The 23,001-nt window shown below is 42.7% G+C and overlaps 1 long non-coding RNA gene across 1 annotated transcript; it reads left to right on the forward strand.

Annotated features, from left to right (window-relative positions):
• The first annotated feature begins 2,416 nt into the window (after nucleotides 1-2,416).
• Nucleotides 2,417-22,105, forward strand: LOC128417335 (uncharacterized). Its single transcript, XR_008331438.1, has 2 exons — nucleotides 2,417-2,722; nucleotides 21,178-22,105. It is a non-coding gene; the product is annotated as an uncharacterized LOC128417335 (long non-coding RNA).
• Nucleotides 22,106-23,001: the final 896 nt, after the last annotated feature.

Below are 23,001 nucleotides of genomic sequence, written 5' to 3' on the forward strand. Positions count from 1 at the left end.
AGATTATGCCCTGATTATGAGGCATGCTCATCGCCAGATTCTTGTTGATTAACATCATCACAAAATAGCTGCTTTTCCATCAGTTTGTTGAACGAAAGTAATCTGGTGTAGATTGACATTCTGTAATTTTGATGGGAAACACATCTATTGGAACACACACACCGCCACCAGCTGAAGTGACATTTTTCACAATAGTGCAGGAGTTATCGTTTATAACTTAGCGTTTGTCAGGAACATAAGCACCCAAAATGCCTTGACCCAGCTTCTGCCCTTCTCCTAAGAGCAAAAGGACGGGTCTTTCTCTGAGACACATCTCAGGCAGAGGCACAGGTAAGGGCAACAAGAGACAGGGCCTTTTTGGTGGCTTCACCAATACTGTAGAATACTCTGCCCCATGAAGTCTGGATGACCTTCTCTCTAGATATCTTTCGCTGGCTGTATTTCAAGAGGCTTTTGCCTGCTAAGGTCACTTTTACCTGTGATCTGTGCCATTGTTACTTTCAGTGTATTTTTAATGTTGTATATTTTAATTGTAGGTGTGTGTGTGTGCGCGCACGCGCGCGTGCTTGTGTGTGTGTGTAACTTTGAAATTGTTCCACACCACCCTGAGTGGCGCATGGGTACTAGTAGGGTAGGATATAAATGTTTATATAAATAAAATAAAAGCCCAAACTAGTTCAGCATTCAGCTCTCATAGCACTCAGCCAGGTGCCTCTGGGAAGTCTGCAAGCAGGACAGAAGCACACTATACATTCTCCCAGTCTTGTCCCCCAGCATCTGATATTCAGAGTCATGTCACCTCCGATGCAGGAGGTAGCCTCCATCTATCACGACTATCAGCCATAGATAGCCTTGTCCTTGAGGAATGCATCTAATCCCTTTTTAAAAGTCATCTAAGTTGGTGGCGATCTGGCCGCATCTTTACAGGGCAACCCTTCTTTGCAGTGCCGAAAGCCACAGCTCTTCCATGTTTATGCAGCAACCTAGGCTCCCCTCCCTTTCAGAGGCAAGCTTGCTGGTGTCAGTGAAGAAAAAGCCAGTGGGAAAACTGGGTGTTGCATGTGCAACGATACCACCATATTATACTTTCTAGCAAATGAGCTAGAAAGAGCCATTTAGGGAAGGGAAGAGGTCTTTGTGGTAGCCCAAAAGACCCAACTCATGTTCAGCTTTGCAGAGTCCAGACAAATTGACATCTTCTATGGCTTTGTGTATTTCTCCTTCCCCAAGTGTTGCAAGTAAATATATCTATTCAGTGCTTTTTTTTCCTGGGGGGACGCAGGAATACTCATGCCCCTAAACATTTTGTGAATCTTTATACTTTTGTCCCATATTCATTTTCCCCCGATATGAACTATAAAATGGTGATTTTATTGAGTCAAAATGAGAGTACCCCTAAACATTATTTGTTTTTAGAAAAAAGCACTGTATATATGTTAAAGCACCTTAACAAATGTTGCCATAAGGTTAATGGGGGGGGTATCAACTAAAAATGGTCATATGTGGAGCTGTACTGAATGTCTGCTAAGACTGATCAATTCAAATGTTAGAGAGGAATGGAGAGCAAAGAGGGACTGAACCACCCCATGCCTTTATTTGTTAGTTGGGGGGGGGGGGACTGTGGCTTTCCTCCCCACTTCTTTCCTTTTGAAAGGTTGCTTTGTGGTTGTAGCCACCATTTCTGCACTCAGTGCTCCCTTGGAAAGAAACTTGTTGCAGCTGCTACTGGGTCAGACACCCCCTCCCCCCAAAAGCCCCCTAAAGTCTTAATTTGAGGGACACCAGCCAATACACTCTGTTTCTAGGTGGAGCCCTGTTTATAATCCTGCAGTTATGGATGGGGTGCACACACATGTGTTTTGACAGCAGTCAACACAACAGCCCTGCTCTTGGACACACCTAGGGAAAGAGTCCTCTGTTTATAATCCCGTTACAAAATTGTGCCCTCATAAATCATAAACATGACATGGCTGACCAAAAAATGGGTCACTAGGGGTGGGCAAGCATATTATTTTACAGTACATAATAATGAGCTGGTTCTAGAATTTCTGTTGCAAAAGGGAAACAAAGTGCTGTTGAGCATGTGCAGAGTGCTTTCCCCTCTTATCAACATATTTCTTGAGTTGTGGCTTCATATAATGTGGGAGCCACTCCAGGGGGCAGACAGCCCCAGAATCAGACAAACTCCTCATAAAAGTTGTCTCTCCACCCCCAAAATCTGGTTAGACTGAACGCCCCCCAGGAATTGGATTCTCTTTACTGTTTCATCGTCCCAATGTGATTTGAGAAGTGCCAGCTGTAGAAAGACGTTCTCCTTTACTTCTGTGTTCCTCATGCCTGGTTTGAGGATGGCTATATCTGAGAGCCAGCACCATTGAATTCAATAGGACTTACTTCAGAGTAGATATAGGGCTGCTTCGCTAGACTTCCAGTGAGGGACCCACTGTTTCACCCCACCCATCCTAGCATGCAGCAACAGCAGACTGTATGAACGCACAACTACGTGAAAGAATCTTTCCACACTGCAGAAGAGTTGGCGTTGAGCAGGGCAGCCTCAGAAAGCATCGTAAATTTAGAAAGGGGAGATTCCCAAGCCTGGAGAAACTCCAAGTTATGGGAGCTGTTGCTTTAAGACCCGGAGGGGACCCTAGAGAGCGCAAAACAGCATCTGCCTCAAGGGAACAGGGAGTCCAAACCCAACCTTGCGTATGCGATGCACAGGGTAAGCCCATGCATGTTTACTCAGAAGAATGTTTCACTGGGTTCAATGGAGCTTGCATCCAAGCAACGTGGCACGGTTGCAAGTGGCGTTAAATCGCATTGGAGCTTCCCAGTTTTGCAATTCGGCATCGCCGCTTGTGTTTGCCTGAAGTTAATCCGGTCCTGACAATGAATTGATTTGAGAAACGTGGCCTTGGGATCGGGATTCTCCGAGATCCTTCAAATCCCACCCCTTTCATCGCTAATCACAGGTTTGTGGCTAGCTCATTGTCAACACACTGGCCCTTTAAGAGATTATAAATATCCTTAAAGAACAAAAGTGTTTCCTCAAAGAAAGCCATGTCTGCTATGTCTCTCTCTTTCTCTGTCTCTCTCTTGGATATTGAATAGCGTACCTGCTGGGTTTTACAAGGGAAGGCAATCACCCTCTCCATTTGGGCGTATTTCTAAACAATGCGTGGTGGCACTGCGTCTGTGTCCTGTGCTAGCACTGCATTTTGATCACGTCCTGATCCATGCAGAAGAATTGCATTAAAAATCATATTTCGTGTATGTGAAGGGAATATTTTTATATATCAATGCACATACACAAATGCATACACTTCATACAAATATGCCATACAATCACCCATAAAGGGGAAAAAATCACTCTAAAATGCACAATCAAATGGCAGATTTGGAAGCAAATTTAAAACTCTGGTTAACAAGACATTCAGTGAAGCCTGCTGAACCTTTATAAAATACAAATTAACAGGAGTGTATCTGAATTGTTAAAATGAACATTGCCTTTCAAATTGGTTCATGACTTTCCTTATTATCATAAATTGAAGAAACCTATTGTTACAGCTCCACCTAGTGGGCAGATAGCTCGACTGCAATAGGAAATGAAAGACACTTGAAACTCGGTCCCTTGGCAATATCAAAGAAACAGGATTTAAGCATCTTTGGGCAGGAAGAAATGTAAAAAGACAAACAAGAAAGCAACTCAACAACAACCCTACAATTGCTAGGGGATAGAAGGCATCATCCCTTCTCTCTATTTCACATTCAGTATTTGAATTTTACATTCCTTTTTTAAAAATACATTTGTGTTTTTGAACTTATACAAAGGTGCCATATTAAAAGCAGGGTGATTACTAGCTCAATCAATATCATCAAACATTACTCTTCAAAACTGAGTGGATTACAATAGGAGACAGTAAATTGGGAATTCTGAAGCCAAAATCCTGTGCCAGTTTAGCCACTGGACAATAAGGGGTTTCCTTTGGAGTAAACACACAGAGGATTGAGCTATGATTTGTAAACTGTGCTATAAGGGGAAATGAGCTGAAAGTAATGTTTAATGCACAAGACAGCACCAATTTGCAAGGATGAAGGCAGTGTCAATAAAATATGCTTTTTGTTCCCATATCTGCTTCTGCTTTTCCCTTGGGAAGAAAAAAATCCTTAAAATTGCAATTTCCCAAAACACAGCCATGTAGTTCTCTGGCTGAACCCAGATTCCTGTGGTCCCTTAAAGACTAAAATGTCCATAGTGTGCATGGCACATGCAAGAGCTGACTTTTTGAAATGTTCCTTAAGTGTCCAGCAGTTCATGGCTACACTGGGCACAATGGCTTTACTCTACTTCCGCAGCCAGAGGCAGTAATGCATCTCAGTATCAGTTGCTGAAACCATTGGGCTTCCCATAGGCATCTGGTTTAGGGTTGCCACCTGTCCTGTATAATACAGGATTGTATATTTCCTGTATTGATACAGTATTTCAGGTCTTCTCTCTCTCTCTCTCTCTCTCTCTCTCTCTCTCTCTCTCTCTCTCTCTGTGTGTGTGTGTGTGTGTGTGTGGTTAGGGATCCTCTCCAAATGCATGTGTGTGAAAGGTCATGTACAAACTCTGGGCAGCCAAGCACAAACAGATTTACAAATTCACGTGTGTGTGCTGCCATAGGGTGTAATGAATTGCCTTGAAGTCACTTCAGCACCAGATTAAAACAAAACAAAACAATCGCCCCTGAACAGCCCGGCCTACCCTGCCCTGTATTTTGCCAGAACAAAGGTGGTCTCCTAATCTGGCTGGCCACAGTGAGAACAGAGGGCTTGACCAGGTTTTAAGTTCTGTGTCGCACGTACACACAGGAGGAGAAAGTTTTGCTTCCAATTACTGTAACATACTTTCAGGTTTCTGCATTCATGGGAGGGGACCCTCCTAATTTCGGATAGGAAAAGTTTCACTATCTGGGAGATGTTGACAAGTAAAATACAGCCCCCAGCTTGAATTTTAACAGCAGCCTCAAACGCTCCGGTTTCATGAGAGCATTGCATCTGACTGTCAGACGATCATTACATCGCAGTAATTATTCTGCCTTAACCCTGCTGTCAGTGCTTAGGACAAGCACTCCAGTTCGAGTTTTGATTGTGCACCGTTCACTACCGGGTACCTGGAGGTAGTTTAATTGAAGGAAGGAACCCTTCCAAGTTCCATAACCACATATTGTGAATGCATATGAGGAAGCATGCATATAGTGAATGGGAAGAATAAGTAGCTAGACTGACTGCTCACTCCCGAGTTGCCTGACCTATAATCCACCAGAATGGGCTGCAAGTGAGTCAGGGGAGGGAGTGGGGTGACAAGAGTCTGCAAGCCTCGAGACTTCTCCTGGTGGCCTATAGGCTTCGGGGGGGGGGGTGTCACGGAAAGAGGTTGAATGCCTTTGGAGAGTGTGGCGTTTCTTCTTCTCCCTTCGAGGGTGCTGTCAGGTAGCTGACAGGTAGGATGGAGGAGAAAGTAAATTTTGTTTGCATCCTGATGAGACGCTCCCTCATTCACCTCATTCTCAGACCAGTACGTGAGAAGAAGCACTTTGCGCTTCCCTGAATTTTGCGCTGCAGCACTCCAGCCAAGCAATATGGAGAGAGAAAATGTATCTTTTTGTGGGGCATGGAAATGCATAGATTACTGAAAGCACAGTACAAAAAAAAATGCTTTATATAATAGGAAATGGCTTGCAAAAAAGGGGGTGGTATTAGACCCAATTGCATGCAACAGTGTGTTTGTATTTTTGTACTAAATGGGTGGTGAATGTTCACGAGGGTTTAAAAAATAATAACCATAATTGGAAATTGCTATGGAAATGTGAAAAGCTGCATTTGAGATAGGAAGAATGGAGAACTGAAACCAATGGATCTGTCTATCCCTGTTGACAGGTTGGTAGCCAGTGAGGGAAATTCAGGAATTAGCCTGCCAGCCAGATCTTTTTCCCACACAACACACCTTAAACCCCGTCCCTGCCTTAGCCAGGGAGAGTCCTTGATTTTATCCCCAGTAAATCAATGCCCTCATTTTGCCTTTGGGGAGAGGGCTGTGTCAGATACGGTCTCCCAGTCTGCAGATTCCCTTTCCAAGGAGGCCCAACTGATGAAAACATTGTTATCATTTTGGCACCGGCAGGGGGCGGGGGAGAATCCTCTTTATTGATCCAGGCATTTTATGGACTGTTTCTGATTTTTTTATCTGCCACTTTCATTTGTGTTCTGCTTTATTATATACTATTTTCAATCGTGGTTTGGGGTTTTTTTTGTTTTTTATTCTTACCTTGTTGCAAACAGCACCGGTTTCCATTTTGATGACAGACTTATAAAATATTTTGAAGAAATACATTTTGGGGAATGCATTTAAAACATGCATTCAACATGTGCACGGCAATGTAAAGCACTCTCTCTCTCTCACACACTCACACACCTGTCTGTCCTGGAAGAAAATGAGAAAGTTGAGCATATTTGTTTACTATAATAATAAGAAAAAAATATCAGATCTGTTGCGAGTTTAAACATTCTGTTAAACATTCTTAAGCTTAAGAGGACCTAAAATCAGGACGTAAGTTTATTAATGAGATAAAAATAAATTACTAACAAATAATTTAAATGAAACTGCTACAGTCAGTTTACGAACATACCTGCTTCGGAAATGGGAAATGAAGTGTACTCAGGATACAATAGTGTAAGCTGCATTTACCCTGGACAAGAGATGATTAAGAGGCAACATGCGAACACCATTCAAAGGGTTGTCTAATAGACGATGGAGCAAATTTCTTTCTTTCTTTGTGTGGCTACAGACAGTAGGAATCCAAAGCAACTTACAAGAAAGGAGATTTCAGCAAAACATTACCAAGGACTGCCTGGTGGTAGGAGCTGTTTGACAGTGGGAGAGACTTCCTTGGAAGATGATGGACTTTCCTCTGTTAAAGGTTTCTAAGCAGGGACTGGGTGGAAACCTATCAGATGTTGCCATAGTGGATTTCCTGTATCACCAGTCAGCTGGACAATATAACCTTTGATGTCATCACTTCTAAAGCACCTTTAGAAACATGTAATACTGAATTGGGAGAGAGCACTGTGAGAACTGGAGATTTATTTTTTATTTTTAATATTTTTATTTTATTTTACAAAATATAAACATACAACAAACAAACATTCAAAATCTGAATATTGTGATTACTCTGAATCTCCTGACTTCCCCCCATCTCTTCCATGGGTCATAATGATAATATTTACAACTGCATATCAGTATTTATCCAATTATTTTCCTTCTAAATTATCCATACTTTCCATTACTTTACAAGTGTGGTCAAAATCCTGCATAAATGTTTTGACCTGCTTGCAATGGTCTTGTAAACAAGTTATAAACTTTTCCCATTCTTTTTTAAAGTTCTTGTCTTCTTTATTTTTGAGCTTCCCAGTTAATTTTGCCATCTTGGCATAGTCCATCATCTTGGTTTGCAATTCTTCTCTGGCCAGGGTTGACTCTTCCTTCCATTTCTGGGCCAGTAGTATCCGCGCGGCTGTTGTCGTATACATAAACTATCTTTTCTGATCCTTTGGGATCTTGGTACCTGTAATTGCTAATAAGAAAGCTTCTGGTTTTTTAACAAAAGTTATTTTGAACCTTTTTTTTTTCATTTCATTATATATCATCTCCCAAAAGTTTTTAACTACTTTACACATCCACCACAAAACTCCAAGAACAGGAGTTTTAGAGACAACTCAGGAGTGCCATGTTTTCAAGGGCTATGTTTCAGATCCAGCTGAATCCTGTATCCTGAACTGATTTGCGATGACTCAGATTGAGGCAGCCCCAGACGACACGACGACACTGAGCTGAATGAGGTCCCCCCCCCCCGACTGATCCAGGGTTGTCAAAAGCAGGGTCTGGTAGTGAGGAAAGGGAGGAGGTGACATGCAAACATATTCTGTGTGTCTCCTTTTCCTCCTTCCAGACTGCATGTTTAACCAGTGTCTTAAACATGTGGCCATGTTTAAGGAACCACATCTCCTTCTCCCCCACCTCCCACCTGATTACAAGGCTCCAAAATTGGCTTGGGACCTGGACCTGGGTCAGGTTGGCCCCAGAACATCCCAGGTTGGAACAGAGCTACTCTGAAGCACTGAATCAGGCTCCAAATCAGATAAGGGGGGCTGCGCACTGCTCTAACTTCAGAAGGCATGCTCAGAGGTGTAGGAAGCGGGTGCGGGAGGGTGGAATGTCCCAGGTGTCATAGCTGAGGGGGTGATATTCAGCACGCCGCACACACGCCCCCTCAACTCCCAAGCCTACCCCGAGCCATTGATGGGGGGCTGACAAAAAAAATTCCACACTGGGTACCACCTGACCTTGCTACGCCTCTGGGGATGCTACTACTTATGTTTAAAATCATGCCACAGACCATTTAGCACTGGGTCTCGGGGTGGATCTACACACGGGGGAAAAACCCACTATAAATAAGACAGAAATTAAATCATTATAACAAAAGAAAAAGAAAAACTATGTAAAAACGTTATACCGTGGTCCCTCGTGTTACATACAGTCCCCCATATGAATGCTGCGGGTTACGCGCTCCACTAACCCGGAAGTAGATACCCCTTGTTGTGACCTTTGCCCCGGATGCGAGCAGAAGTTGCGCTCTGGTGGTGCTGCAGCAGCGGGAGGCGCCATTAGGGAAAGTGCACCTCATGTAACAAGCGTTTTCCTGTTACGAACGGAGCTCTGGAATGGATTAAGTACATAACATGAGGTACCACTGTAGAAAGGTTTTCTGCTTTCTGACTCCCTCTGGTGTTGTATGTTTATAACACATTCAAATCGCTGTTTTTGGACTAAGTCCTATGTGTGGCCCTACCAACAACTGCTTTGAGCATTGGTACTCAGACGGCAGCAGGACACCCAGGAGGAGGGAAAGAGGAGCAGGGAAAATGGGAAGGGTTGTAGCTCAGTGGCGCAGCATCTCCAGGGAGGACCAAAAAAGAACCCGACCGGAAATACTTCCTGTGTTCTAAAACTGCCAAAGCAGATGTACCCTGTCTTTGCAATTAGTACCATGGCCATCACAGTTGGCCCAATACTGAGTATGATCCATTCTAACTGACAAGTACTTTTATATTATTGTTACATGAGTGCATTAAAGTGAAGAAGAGCCCTGCTTGATCTGACCAAAGATCCATCTAGTCCAGTGTTCTGTTCTCACAGTGGCAAACCCGATGTTTATGGGAAGCCCCAAAGTAGAATGTGAACACAATAGCACTCTGGCCAGAATGTTAGACTGGAATTGTGTATATTCCAATTCAGATTGCTTGCCGTTAAACCCACTGAATAGTCTTTAGCAAGGTTCCATCTCAGCCACATGGCTGTTGCGGGGATAAAATAGCAGACATCCACATAGGCTGCTAGAGTTCTTTAAGGAAAAGTCTGGATGCAAATACAGTATGGCAAATAAAAATTAACATTTTTTTGCATTCATCCATTTATGTGATAAAAAGTGTGGGCATGTGCTTAACTCTCCCATGGAAATGAGTAAGACTTAAAAGTGCTTAATTTGAGCTCAGTTGTGCCCTTAATACCGACTACCAAAGTAATAACATCCGATACAATATGCATACTCTGATAATTCAGTTCCATTGCCGTTGATATAGAGCAATAAATTATCCTGTGTTCACGTACATATATATAGAGTACATCTGTCAAAAATATTTCTATATATCAGCAAATCTGCAGTTCTCGGTTTGAAAACTGCCATTTTTCCCTTGCCTGTCTCATCTCTCTTGGAAGGGGGAAAAATCCTAAATATAAAAAGAGCATTTGCTGTTGTCTTTCTACTAAAGCTTTTAAATTTAAGAAATAATAGATGCCTGTCTAGACAACCCTAAAATTGTTTTAGTTACTGATGTATGGATGACTGATAAATGTCATCTTTTTCTGCCTGCAGTGCATTTTGCATCCAGTCTACTGACATTTGTCTATAGCTGACCTGATTTTGCATGAAGCATTTAAAATTTTACCACTCCGAAACTTCAGGATTCAGCCTGCAAAAAAAAGGGACTCCTTATATCTTCCTCTTTTCTTTTCTGGTAGTCACATTAGTGAGAAAGATTTGTGCAAAGACCCCAAATAATGAAATGCATTGCATAACATTCCAGGTGAAATAGCAATTAATTCCCTAGCTTCATGTTCTCGTCTCCCTGCACAGATAAAAAGAGAAATGTTAAAGTATGGAAATAATGAACTAATTTCATCAAATATACTTGCTTTTGAAGACAGCGCTGCAAATGTGCTTGTTGTTTACCACTGATTACTATAAAATCACAGACTCATAGAATTGCAGAGCTAGTGGGACCATGAGGTTCATCTAGTCCAACCCTCTGCAATGCAGGAATTTTTTTTGCCCAACGTGGAGCTCAAATCCTGCGATGAAGACTCTGGGTCCAGAATCTTACATGTGCCTGGGATTCCCAGGACCAGCAGGTGAAAATCTGAAAGCACAGGACTCTGGACTTGCCACCCATTTTACACTTTACAAAGAAAGATTCCATTTAAGTATAGGTTTGCCATTCAGCCGCTGCCAGTTGAACAGCATATTTTGTGTGTAATAGTCAATGCTCCTCAAAGTAGCTTACAGTCAGTAAATTAAAAAAGAAAATGCTAATGAATAAAATAACATAATATCCATATTAAAACAGTAACCAGAGACTATCAGCATAAATCATGGACTCATCAAACAATTGAATTTCCAACACTGCCATTAAAATCTCCAGCCAAATCTACCATGGAATTGGAGAATAGGCATCAACTTAGCATTCAGTAATATGGTTCAGTCCCAGTAAAAAAAAAAGCACCAAAACTTCTTCCAATAGTGTTCTCTGTGAAGGGTGGGGATATGCACAACTAAATCCCAACCATCAGAAACAACAATGCATAAGGTAAAGGTAAAGGGACCCCTGACCATTAGGTCCAGTAGTGACCGACTCTGGGGTTGCGGCACTCATCTCGCTTTATTGGCCGAGGGAGCCGGCGTACAGCTTCCAGGTCGTGTGGCCAGCATGACTAAGCCGCTTCTGGCGAACCAGAGCAGCACACAGAAACGCCGTTTACCTTCCCACTGGAACCTATTTATCTACTTGCACTTTGACGTGCTTTCGAACTGCTAGGTTGGCAGGAGCAGGGACCGAGCAACGGGAGCTCACCCCGTTGCGGGGATTCGAACTGCCGACCTTCTGATCGGCAAGTCCTAGGCTCTGTGGTTTAACCCACAGAGCCACCCACATCCCACAACAATGCATATTGAGCTCTAATTTTGAGACTAATAAATATAGCTGCCCCATCCAATGGCCAACCCTTATTTATAGCACAAGCCTATGCCTGCTGCTCAGAAGTAAACCCCATTAAGTTGAATGGGACTTTCTCCAAGGTAGGTTTGCGTGCAATTAGCCCCTTAGTGATCTGCAGGGCTAAAACCGTATTTTATATTCAGGATTTGCTAGTTTGTCCATATTGCAAAAACAGTAGGAGAAGGTTGTCACCTTCCTTGAGCTTGACAAGTGGCAGTAAAGCTTTGCCTTTTCTAGGGTACGAAGTCAGTGATAGGAGGAAGCTTCACCCGCTGGCTTTGTACTTCTGTTCTGGCTGTGAAAAACATAAGAATCCAGGAGAGAGAAAAGAATGGGCAGCTCTGAAGAAGACTAAGTATGGAAAAACAGTGACAGAAGTTGTCTACTCAACGGCTCAGAAGAACGACTGCATAATGCAAAATAATAGCACTGAGAATTTCTATAGCATACTTTAAATATTTAACGTGCTTCCTGTTTATGATGGGCAAGATCTCCTTAGCTCAGTTGTGAATTGGCTCAGAATGTTAAGTGAGCTTTCCAAGAAGCATTCAGGAAAAGCTTTTCCCTTTATTTGGCTTGGCATAAAATAGTAGTACAGTGGTACCTTGGGTTAAAGATGCTTTGGGTTACAGACACTTCAGGTTACAGACTCCGCCAACCCAGAAATAGTACCTCGGGTTAAGAACTTTGCTTCAGGATGAGAACAGAAATTGTCTGGTGGCAGCGTGGTGGCAGTGGGAGGCCCCATTAGCTGAAGTGGTACCTCAGGTTCAGTTTCAGGTTAAGAATGGACCTCCAGAATGAATTAAGTTCTTAACCAGAGGTACCACTGTACATGCATCCCCACACTGATGTTGCTGTGTGTATACTCCTGATCACACTACTGCCTGGGAATTGTAGTTTGATGAGATAACCATATGCATGATTGACATGGCACCAAATGCATTAGCTGCTGCAATGCCACAGCTCAGACATTGCCCCGGTTTATTTCTATCATTTATTAAATTTATATCCTGCCCTTCCTCCCTAAGGAACTCCAAAAAATGACTTTACTTGTGCACATTGCATTGTTTCGTAGCTTATGTGCCCATTAAAAAAACCATGCAGCTTCATGTCAACCCCTCAGTAGAGCATAAGGCTCATGAGATCTCAAGATCGTGGGTTCGAGCCCCACATTGGGCTACAATATTCCTGCATTGCAGGCTACAATTCTATGATAACCAAGGAGAAGTTAATCCAAAGTAAGATATTAACATGGAGGACTTTGGTGAGCTCACCTGCTTCATCTAGACACAATGGGTTGTAGACAATGCTAGTCATACTCAGAGTATACCCAGTGAAATTAATAGACATGACCAACTCAGGTTCATTAATTTCAATAGGTCTGCTCTGAATAGAAGTTAGTTGAATACAATGCCAGGATTCCTACACAGGATCATCCTTTTGGTGCTTGGTTGTGCCATATTGCTCTCTGTTCTTATTGTACTACCGTGTGCTTTTTATGGTTGCAAGTTGTCCCGAGGAACCTTTTAAGGTGAGGTAGGAAGGCTTTTATAAATAAATCCTTCTCATTTAAAATGCCAGGCCAGAGAAGAACTTGGGAAATGGTGCTTGATCTGGAATGCATCCAGCCTTTATGACCTAGACAAATTTGTATCTCAGATCAGGTAATCACAAACTTCACACCATCACTATTTATGCAATTATCTCAGTGACAGCCCTGTAAGAAGGCTAGAACTGCGGTTTAGAGGCAAAGGATGAATTTGAGTTGAGATTTAAATCAAAGACTTTCAGGTTTCTTGCTACAGCTCTTTGTCCTTGGTACTCACTGAGCTACCAGATATTTCCTCTGGAGACTGACAATTATTTATTTTTACTTACTAAAGAATAGGTGGAAACTTACATGTATACACTAGGACACTTTTTTCAGGGTGGGGTGGAGATGAATCTGTATTCTGCAGAAAATTGGGGTGTTGCCAAAGTTGATAATTATCTGGTCCAAGTGTAGGGAACCTTGGGCACTCCAGATGTTGCTGAACTACAACATCCATGGCCATGCTTGTTGGGCCTGATTGGAGTAGTAGTTCCTTAACATCTGGAGGGCTCCAGGTTCCCTACACCTGATCCATATTATGACCTTGCTCCACTTGCAGTGCTTGGCTTCATTACAAGTAGGATTGCCACACGCCCCACAATCCCTTTTTAGTCTCTGTGCAAAGTTCTCTATCACTGGGAATGCTGCAGTAACAGTGTTAATCGCAAACCTTAGGATATTGTTGTTGTTGTTTAGTCATTTAGTCATGTCCGACTCTTTGTGAACCTATGGACCAGAGCACGCCAGGCACTCCTGTCTTCCACTGCCTCCCACAGTTTGGTCAGACTCATGTTTGTAGCTTCAAGAACACTGTCCAACCATCTCGTCCTCTGTCATCCCCTTCTTCTTGTGCCCTCAATCTTTCCCAACATCAGTGTCTTTTCCAGGGAGTCTTCTCTTCTCATGAGGTGGCCAAAGTATTGGAGCCTCAGCTTCAGCTTAGGATATTATTAACCTCTAAAAACCATAAACTGGAAGGGACGCGGGTGGCGCTGTGGGTTAAAGCACAGAGCCTAGGACTTGCCAATCAGAAGGTTGGTGGTTTGAATACCCGCGACGGGGTGAGCTTCCCTTGCCCGGTCCCTGCTCCGGCCAACCTAGCAGTTCAAAAGCACGTCAAAGTGCAAGTAGATAAATAGGTACCCCTCCGGCGGGAAGGTAAACGGCATTTCCGTGCACTGCTCTGGTATGCCAGAAGCGGCTTAGTCATGCGGGCCACATGACCCGGAAGCTGTACGCCTGCTCCCTCAGCCAATAAAGTGAGATGAGTGCCGCAACCCCAGAATCGGTCACAACTGGACCTAATGGTCAGGGGTCCCTTTACCTTTACCTTTACCTTTACCATAAACAGGAGAACCAGTTAGCTGTCTTAGGGAAATTGAATATCCCAGGGTCCCCAGTGGCTTGTGGGAGTTGGGAGCAGAGAATTCAGACCTCATTACCCTCCCAGTAATATAGCTGGGAGAACAATAGGAACCAAATTCAAAACTGGACGTATTAAAATATAAATAAGAAGGCTATTTCCTGACTTTTGGAGGGAAGGAACTCTGTTTTTTGAATCCTGTTCTGAACAGAGCAGAGAAACATTGCCCATCACTAGCAAAATGTCAAGCCCAAGTAGGCTTTGATTCCAAATATTATACACAAGGCACAGTAATGGCAATAATAAGAAAGTTTCCCATTTTTGTGTGAATTTAGAGAACTAAGTTCTCTGACTCTCATTCACATAGAACAGTTGCTATTTGCAGAACTGCAGCTAAGGTTATGATTGAAGAAGCTCAGACAAGTCAGATGAAGTCCTGGAAAGGACATCAGGAAAGAGTTGAAAATAGCAATAATACCGTGTAATGAAAAAAAAGAAAAATTAAAAAAAAAAGACCCCCAAATCCCCCTATAGGATAAAAAGGAAAATGGGATAGGGATGGGAATTCAATTGCCATAATAAAGCGACAGAAATGAAAAAGAGCAGCATCCATGCAGGGACGGTAATTGCCTTTGCATCCAGTGTCTAATGCTTGAAATAAAATAAAATAAAAAAGCTATAAAAGCAGAAAAACAGGAATAATCATCATCATCATAAACAGTTAGGTCCCATTGTGATTGATGGTCCTCCTGTGTCCAGTTTGCCTCTGCAAATTCAATTTGTAACCAAATAAATATTTGGCACTGCTTGCTGTAGTTCCTGCGACAGCAGCAAGAAATCATTTGCACATAAATAGATTTGTCCTCAAAAATGCAAAGCGTTCCATGTCCATCATCCCAGAGGTGAGACAATTCTTTACAGCTGATAACTACTTTTCCATAATGCCCAGTGCCAGGTAGGAGTGTCAAAGTTCTTTTTTTCTTCCACTGACAGGTGCTGTGTGTCTCTAATAGGGTGCCCAAGTGTCCATTTTCTTTCACATGGTTTTTCAGATCAGTTCTCCACATTTCTGCAGCAATTTGTGGGTTTGTTTTTTTAAAATATATATATATATCTTCATGACAATTTGTCAGCACTTTGGGACTGAATTCCTCCTAATAAACATATTTTTTGAATGCAGTTTTGACTAACATACAAATTTATGCAAGGGATTGCCCCACCCCCATATAACACAATTGATAAGTTATTATACTCCAGCATATTTTTTTTCCTTTTTCTTTTACACATTACTTGCCTGGAGGACTGCACCGCAAAATTCAGAGTAGGGCACCGTTCAAAAAAATGGCTGTGCTTTAGTTCTTGTATTATTCCAGGAAGTGCAACTCAGGTAGGTTTGTGTTTAAATGAGTACTGAATCAACATTTTCCCTTCATCCCTTAGCCTGGCCCCAACTCTGTGAGTTGTAACATTTTAAAAAAATTGTTTATTGCATTTATATACCACTTTTTTATGGGACATGGGTGGCGCTGTGGGTTAAACCACAGAGCCTAGTACTTGCCGATCAGAAGGTCAGCAGTTCGAATCCCCGCAACGGGGTGAGCTCCCGTTGCTCGGTCCCTGCTCCTGTCAACCTAGCAGTTCGAAAGCACGTCAAAGTGCAAGTAGATAAATAGGTACCACTCCGGTGGGAAGGTAAACGGCATTTCCGTGCGCTGCTCTGGTTCTCCAGAAGCGGCTTAGTCATGCTGGCCACATGACCCGGAAGCTGTACGCCGGCTCCCTCGGCCAATAAAGTGAGATGAGCGCCGCAACCCCAGAGTCAGTCACGACTGGACCTAATGGTCAGGGGTCCCTTTACCTTTACCACGTTTAACTTCCAAGGAGCTCAAGGTGGGGTACATGGTTCTCCTCCTCCCCATTTCATCCTCACAACAACCCTGTCAGGTAGGTTAGGCCAAAAGATGATGATTGGACCAAGGTCACAAAGTGAGCTTCATGACTGAGTGGGGATTCAAACCCTGGTCTCCAAACACTCCCAGGGGCTGAGGTCCCTTTGACCCCCACAATAAAATATTTGAGTTGATGGCCATTGCCATTCAACTGGTGTGTTTGCACCATATCATGTGATTGATTATATGGGGCAGGGCTTACCTACCTCCCTATAATTTATTCAAGTTGGTACTCCTGGTTGTAGGACACCCCCCAAGCAGACTGCAAGGGGTGCAGAGGAGTGCAGAAGAAAGGAGAGGAAGGGGACTTGGGCTGTCACCGTTAGGTTTAATATGCTTCCAATTGGAATAGAAGCCTATTGCAATACAAACATGACTATGATCCCCTCTTCACATCTCTTCAGAGATGATGCAGGAAACCAAGATAATTCAGATTACAAGAGGTGTGGTGGATTAATTTGTAGTGGAAGTAAAAGAAAGAAAGTTGTGACAAGGGTATTAGTTAACAACGTCCAGAAAGAATTCCAGAAGAGCTGTTCTTGCTTTACAGATGCACTGGACTTTTTGAAGATATTTCTGGCACGAAAGATAAAGGGAGCGTTAAGTGCATTATATATTTAAATTTTCCAAAGGTATTTGAAAAGGTAGCACGCAAGTGGCTTGTTTTGAAAATAAAGACCCACACAGTACAGCAGAAGGAACAAAGTGAATAAAGAAGAGGAGAGGTGATAGTGGGGGGAAGAAGGAAGAATGAATATAATGCATTTCTTTAATGATGGGCCTATTCTCCTGAGAAGTCTGACAAGCATCAAAGATAACCCTGCTGCATGGAACCAGTGCAACTGTGCCTTTGAAATGTAATCTCACAAATATGCTGTCATTTGACTGCAAGAGCAAAAATGTTTATCTACAATGCAAAATTTTCTTTATCTTGGGTTTTTGAATTAAGCTTCCTTCTTGGTGCCAGACAAGGACAAGAATAATTACTACTATTTCTAAATAACTGTGTGTGGTATCTTTAAACAACTGGGAGCAGACACATTGAACTCCTTTGTGTGTTGTGGAGCACCATACAGAAAAAGATAGTGAAGAAGAAAACAGGAAAGCACAATCCTTCAGTGGCTTGTATACAGATGTCTCTCAGCTGACGCATGATCAATTCATGCTGAAAGGAGACAATTGATGCACATAGAATTTCCTCCGCAGGGGTGGGAACACTGGTCAATCAAAGCTCTTGCCCCCAGAGAGAGAACCTACATCCATTTTCTCCAACTTTGTGCTCATTGGGTTTTTTGGATTGCAGCTCCTAGTCATTGTTGCCAATTGTCAGAGATGATGAAAGTTGTTGTAGACCAACATCTGGAAGGAGCCAGGTTGGATAAGGCTGCCTTATATACCTTCAAGTTGCTTCCTTCAAGACTGAACCAATCACACGTCAGCTGAGGGATGTTGCTATCACATGTATCATCTTTTGTCAGGGTGCTGTCAGCGGCTCCTAGTTGGTTGCCCAGGAAATTCTAAAGACAGGGGAAAGTTTCCTACAGTCCTTTTTTATTTTAAACTTTACAGAGAGAGGCTATAGAACCCAGCCTCTTGGATAATGGCATTGTCCCGAGTAAATATCCACTCCCCGTCTCGCCCACTTCCTCATTCGTCACTTCTACGTGTGCTGCTTCGTGCCCTCTGTCTTTGAGCTCTTTGCTCTCCTACTTTTAAGGCTTGCCGGGTTCTGGGAGATGGAGGGTCTGGAATACTTTCTAGTGACAATATGTTAACCAGCTGCTGCTCTGGCTCTGCCTGCTCCCATGATTGCCCAACTTCCCCCCCCCCTCATCTGCCTCTGAGCTGTGACCTCCCTCAAACCCCTGTTGCACATCTATACGGTCTTCCTCTTCCTCCTCCCTGGAAGGGTCAGGATGAGGAGAGGGTCTCCACCACCACTCCTCCTCTGCCCAGTCCCTGACATCTTTGAAGGAGCAGAGCTAGCCCAGTGCATTTCTGCTGGCTCCCATATGTGTGCCAAACCACAAACCATCTTTCTTTCCATGTCCATTGCATTAGAAGTGGGCAATTTGTTGATTAAAAGAGAGTGGCTTCTAACTAGGTTTTAGCCAGAGTAGACCCCCTGACATAAATGAGCATGTCTCAGTTTTGTTCAGTGGGTCTACTCTGAGTAAAACTTAATTGAAAACCACCCAAATTACCTACACTGATTGCTTTCTCAGCTGTCCTTTCTGTCGCAAGCGTACGCCATGTTGTAACTGACCTGCTAGATCTGGCAAAAGCTTTCATATCATGCCTGGTGCCAGATGTTGACCACATTAGATCAAGCACCCTGTGGGCTTGGGGAGGGCTTGTTAGCAGCTCAACTTAATTGCATTCAACTTAATTGCATTCCTGGATAGCCCTTCAAATTCTTTTCAGCCGTGAGCCAATCTCAGCACCCATTCAGCTGTGAGCCAATCACTGCCATTTTAAATTGCCAAAAAGTAATTTCATTTATCTTTTGGTCCGGGCATTGCATTTGGGGTAGTTTAAGATCGTTGGCAGCCAACATGGATAGGAACTGAGGCTTGCTCCAGTTCTGCCACTCACACATTGCTGAAGTGTTTCCAGGGGTGGCAGAGAAAGCATGGCAGCTCCTGCAAGCACCCCAAACAGGGCTGGACCCTTCCCTGATTTGGGGGTTGGTGTTGGGAGGGGTCCTGGTAGGCACCATGCCAAAGGCTTTATGGAGTCTGACACCAGCCCTGCTTCATCTGTTAGTGGTGACCATAACATTTGCTATTGCACAGAGAATGATTCCTAAGGAATCCTGACCTGAACAGCAGCAATAAGAGTGTCCACAAGCCCTTTTCTACAATACATAATGTTCTTCAGATGTGTGTTGAGAAATGAATCTGGCAGTGTAATCAAAACTTGGTTAAACCATCATACTTCATTTATGGCACCACTGAAGTCTGGAATTCATTCCTGCATGAGCCATATTCACAGTGAACGAATGTGTGGTTTGCTTTTTCTTGTATTTGGTAATTGTGGCATATGACTTAATTGATAAGCACCCCTTGTGACTATTTTTCATTATTGGTGAGGATGCGAAAGGATGGAAAAGGATGCTATGTTTATTTCTATGAGGAAGAGGAACCGCTGAGTCCTGTTGATTTCAGTTGCACAGGCATTGATCCAAACTTGTAAATTTCACAGTGGAAGTTATTTCATAGAACATAAACATGTTGTCTCAGTACGGATACTGCTGTCTTTTGTCCTCCAAGTCTGATTTCTGATTATTTCACTTCCTTATTAAGTTCCCTACAACTTGCCCTGGTGCTCAAAATGGGTGAAGCTGTTCTGTCATATTAGTAGAAAGTGCTTGTTGCCTTTCTGCTACTTCAACAGTAACACTTGAGCAATGGTATGTCACTTCATTCAATTTTCAGCCCTCATCGCCTTCCTTTTCTCAGTTTTGATCAAAGTCAAAAGAAGTTGGTGGTTTTGCTCTGAATAAATGTCGAAGAGCCATTTCCTCTTTTTTATTATTCTGAAAATAATGCATTTGATTAAAACTGATATGTGCATTCCTAGAAAATTTTAGCAGATTATTCAGTGGCCATTTGATGACACAGATGAAGTTCGCAAGAGTGGGTTGGCAACCTATCTGTATGCATTGAGAAGCAGGTCCCACTCCATTCAATGAGAATTGCTTCCAAATAATTATGAATACAATTGCAGCCACTGTGTCATGAAAAGAGCAAGTTTTATGCATAAACAGTCATACGTCGGGTTGCGAACACTGCCGATTACTGCCGATGGGTTTCAGCGCTCGCGCATGTGCAAAACCACTAAATCGCACTTTGAGCATATGCAGAAGAGCCAAATTGCATCACGCGAGTGTGCAGACGCAGCACTGTGGGTTGTGAACGCTGCGGGTTGTGAACGTGCCTCCCGCACAGATCACGTTCGCAACCCGAGGTTCCACTGTATATTGTATTTTCATAAACTGCAACTAGGTAGTGTTCTGATAGATATTAATGAGTTTGAATTCCTCCAAGATCTGTGAACCCCTAACTCTTAAATATTTAACCTTATGTGTTAAACGTACTCGGGTTATAATCCAGACAGACCTAAACTCATTCAAAACCCATTGACTTCAATGGAAGCATCAACTCAATCCATTGAGTTGGATCTAAAATAAGGCTGTTGCTTGTACGGAAGCTACCTTTTACATGAATTTCACTGTGACCAGTGCTACAATCCTATACACACCAGGACTAGCCTCATTGAACTCAACTGGGTATTTTTCTGAGTAGACATGATAGGATTGCATTCTTTGAGATAAGAAAGTACAGTAATACCTCTGCGAATGTCCACCTCGTCTAGCGTCCATTCCGGTGAACGTCTGTGGCAAACCCGGAAGTACCGGAACGGGTTACGTCTGGGTTTGCCGCTCGCGCATGTGCAGAAACACTAAACTGTGCTTCGCACATGCACAGAAACACAAACCATTCCACATGCGTGCACAGACACAGCACTTTGCCCTGCGTCCTTTTCAGCTAGTGGCTGGGGCTCCAGAATGGATCCTTGTTGCAAAACAAGGTACAACTGTAGATGAATGAATGTGTCCAGGTGTCAATCTACTCTTAACAGTCTTTAACTTAGGGTGGAGGTTGTGTGTAGGGTTCAGCATGAATACCTTTCACAACTGTATTTTTTCACTCAGTAGAAGTTCCAGAGAGATTGAACAAAGCAATGTGTGTGTTGCAGAAGAGAGTATCAAAATACCGCACAATGATTTCACTGATAGCAAAACTATTTCTGGGAACAAAGATAATTTAAATGGTCTGTTATTCTGCAAGTTTGCACCCATTTTGAGTACATTCTTTATATTTTAATGTTGACAGTTACTCATGGATGAGCGCTGTTAAGATCCAGCAGTTCTACAGCCTAGGAGCAAGACTTTGTTCAGCACATCAACCTGCTTTGACTAGATCCCAGGGGAAAAGCAGCCGAAGAACTGTTTAGATTGAAAGCTGCCATCTCCACAAGTTGGACACAAATTCACAATTGGGTCATCAAATGTTCAAACTACATGGCTGCTGCTATTGTCTGCCATAGGAATCTCCATTTTCCTTGCACTTGACAGTAGCAAAAATGAAATATGAAGTTGTAAGAAGATATGAAAATATGAAATGGAGAAATACTTGACTCTAGCTTTGATGGAAATCTATGTGTATTGAATTTATTTTGGCTGGTGTATAGAAACTTTTTAATCTATGTTACTTTTTTTGCCAAAGTAATTTTTCAGCTGCTGTATTTATGTACTTGTTCTACATCAAAGTTGTTTTTGAATTCCCAGAGATCCTGAATCTGCTTCTCCCTTTCTGCCTGCACTTTGAATATGTAGATTTCTTCCCAAAACTTAGAAGTTCAAACTGTGGCCACTGGCTATGCAGCTGAGCGATTTCAAAAAAAGTAATTATCCAGAGTGCTGTATGGCTACCATTTTTTATATTCCTTCTTGTTTTCTTTTCTTTATTCAGGTACGTAAGCAGAGTGTATTATGGATAGTTACCATATTTTTCTGTCTATAAGATGCCCCCATGTATAAGACGCCCCCTATTTTGTGGGACTCCGATATAAGAAAATGGGGAGAGAGCTATCCCAGATTTTGGACATTACTTTTTAGGGGAAAAGCCTAGTCTTATATATAGAAAAATACGGTAGATAGCTGCAGATAATTCTATCTAAACTATACAAGGTCAGATCAACTTTAGATGATCTTTCCCCATGTTAATAGATAATTTTTATAATAAAGGTTGTGCTTTTGTATCAGTGCCTTTTTTATATAAAAATAAATAACTCCTTCCATCCATCCCAGAGCTTTGAAGAACAGTAAGCTACCTATGCAAAAGCATTCAGGAGGGACTGAGCAGGCCAAGTAGGAGCGTGGTCCATTGTGAGGGCATGAGCTGAGGAGAATCTGCAGGGTCAGATATGCAGACCTTGTTGGCTGCATCCATTTCCTGGGCCTGAGGCTCGCCACCTCTGCATTAGAGGAAGGCCACCTTTAGATCTAAGCCATAATTGGTATCAAATAATTCTTTTTGCCAAGAGGAACAATAAATGGGCAGTTTATTTGAAACACACAACAATTGAGAAGTTTTTTTAAAAATGCATTTGCCCACCCACAGATACCATCAGTGTGGAAAATATTACCTCTAGCCTTCATCATGAGCACTGTAAAGAAGGGCCAAGAGGAAAACAATTTTTCTTGCCTTAAAACAGTCTGGGCTCTATCTTTTTAAATCACTTTCCTGTGGCCTTATTACCTCAACTTTAAGGCATGATTTGCTTTAGCAAATCATTTGGAAAGGAGGTGGGGATATACTCTTCCTTATTCCTTTTCCATTACTAACACGAAGTAGGGCATTTGAACAAGTAGTCCACTAAGGAAATGTTGCTTGCTGGGTAGACAGATGGTGGCTAGGCCTGGCATTTGCCTATTTCAGGTGTCACCAACCTTTTAAGGTACATTTGGATTTTTGAGTGTGTATTATGGGTGCCACCCCATCTGGTCACTTCTCTTTTCCCCTCCCTCAGATCAGCTCCCCATGAAGAGAAAGTGAGATTTTATTTTTCCAAGGGATCTGGTTAAAGCTGGATCTGGTAGAATTAATCTGAAAAGTACAAAGAACTTCAAGAGAAAGCAGGAAAGAGTGCCATTA

The sequence above is a fragment of the Podarcis raffonei genome, chromosome 7 (genome assembly GCF_027172205.1).
Source record: "Podarcis raffonei isolate rPodRaf1 chromosome 7, rPodRaf1.pri, whole genome shotgun sequence".
Classification (NCBI taxonomy): Eukaryota; Metazoa; Chordata; class Lepidosauria; order Squamata; family Lacertidae; genus Podarcis; species Podarcis raffonei.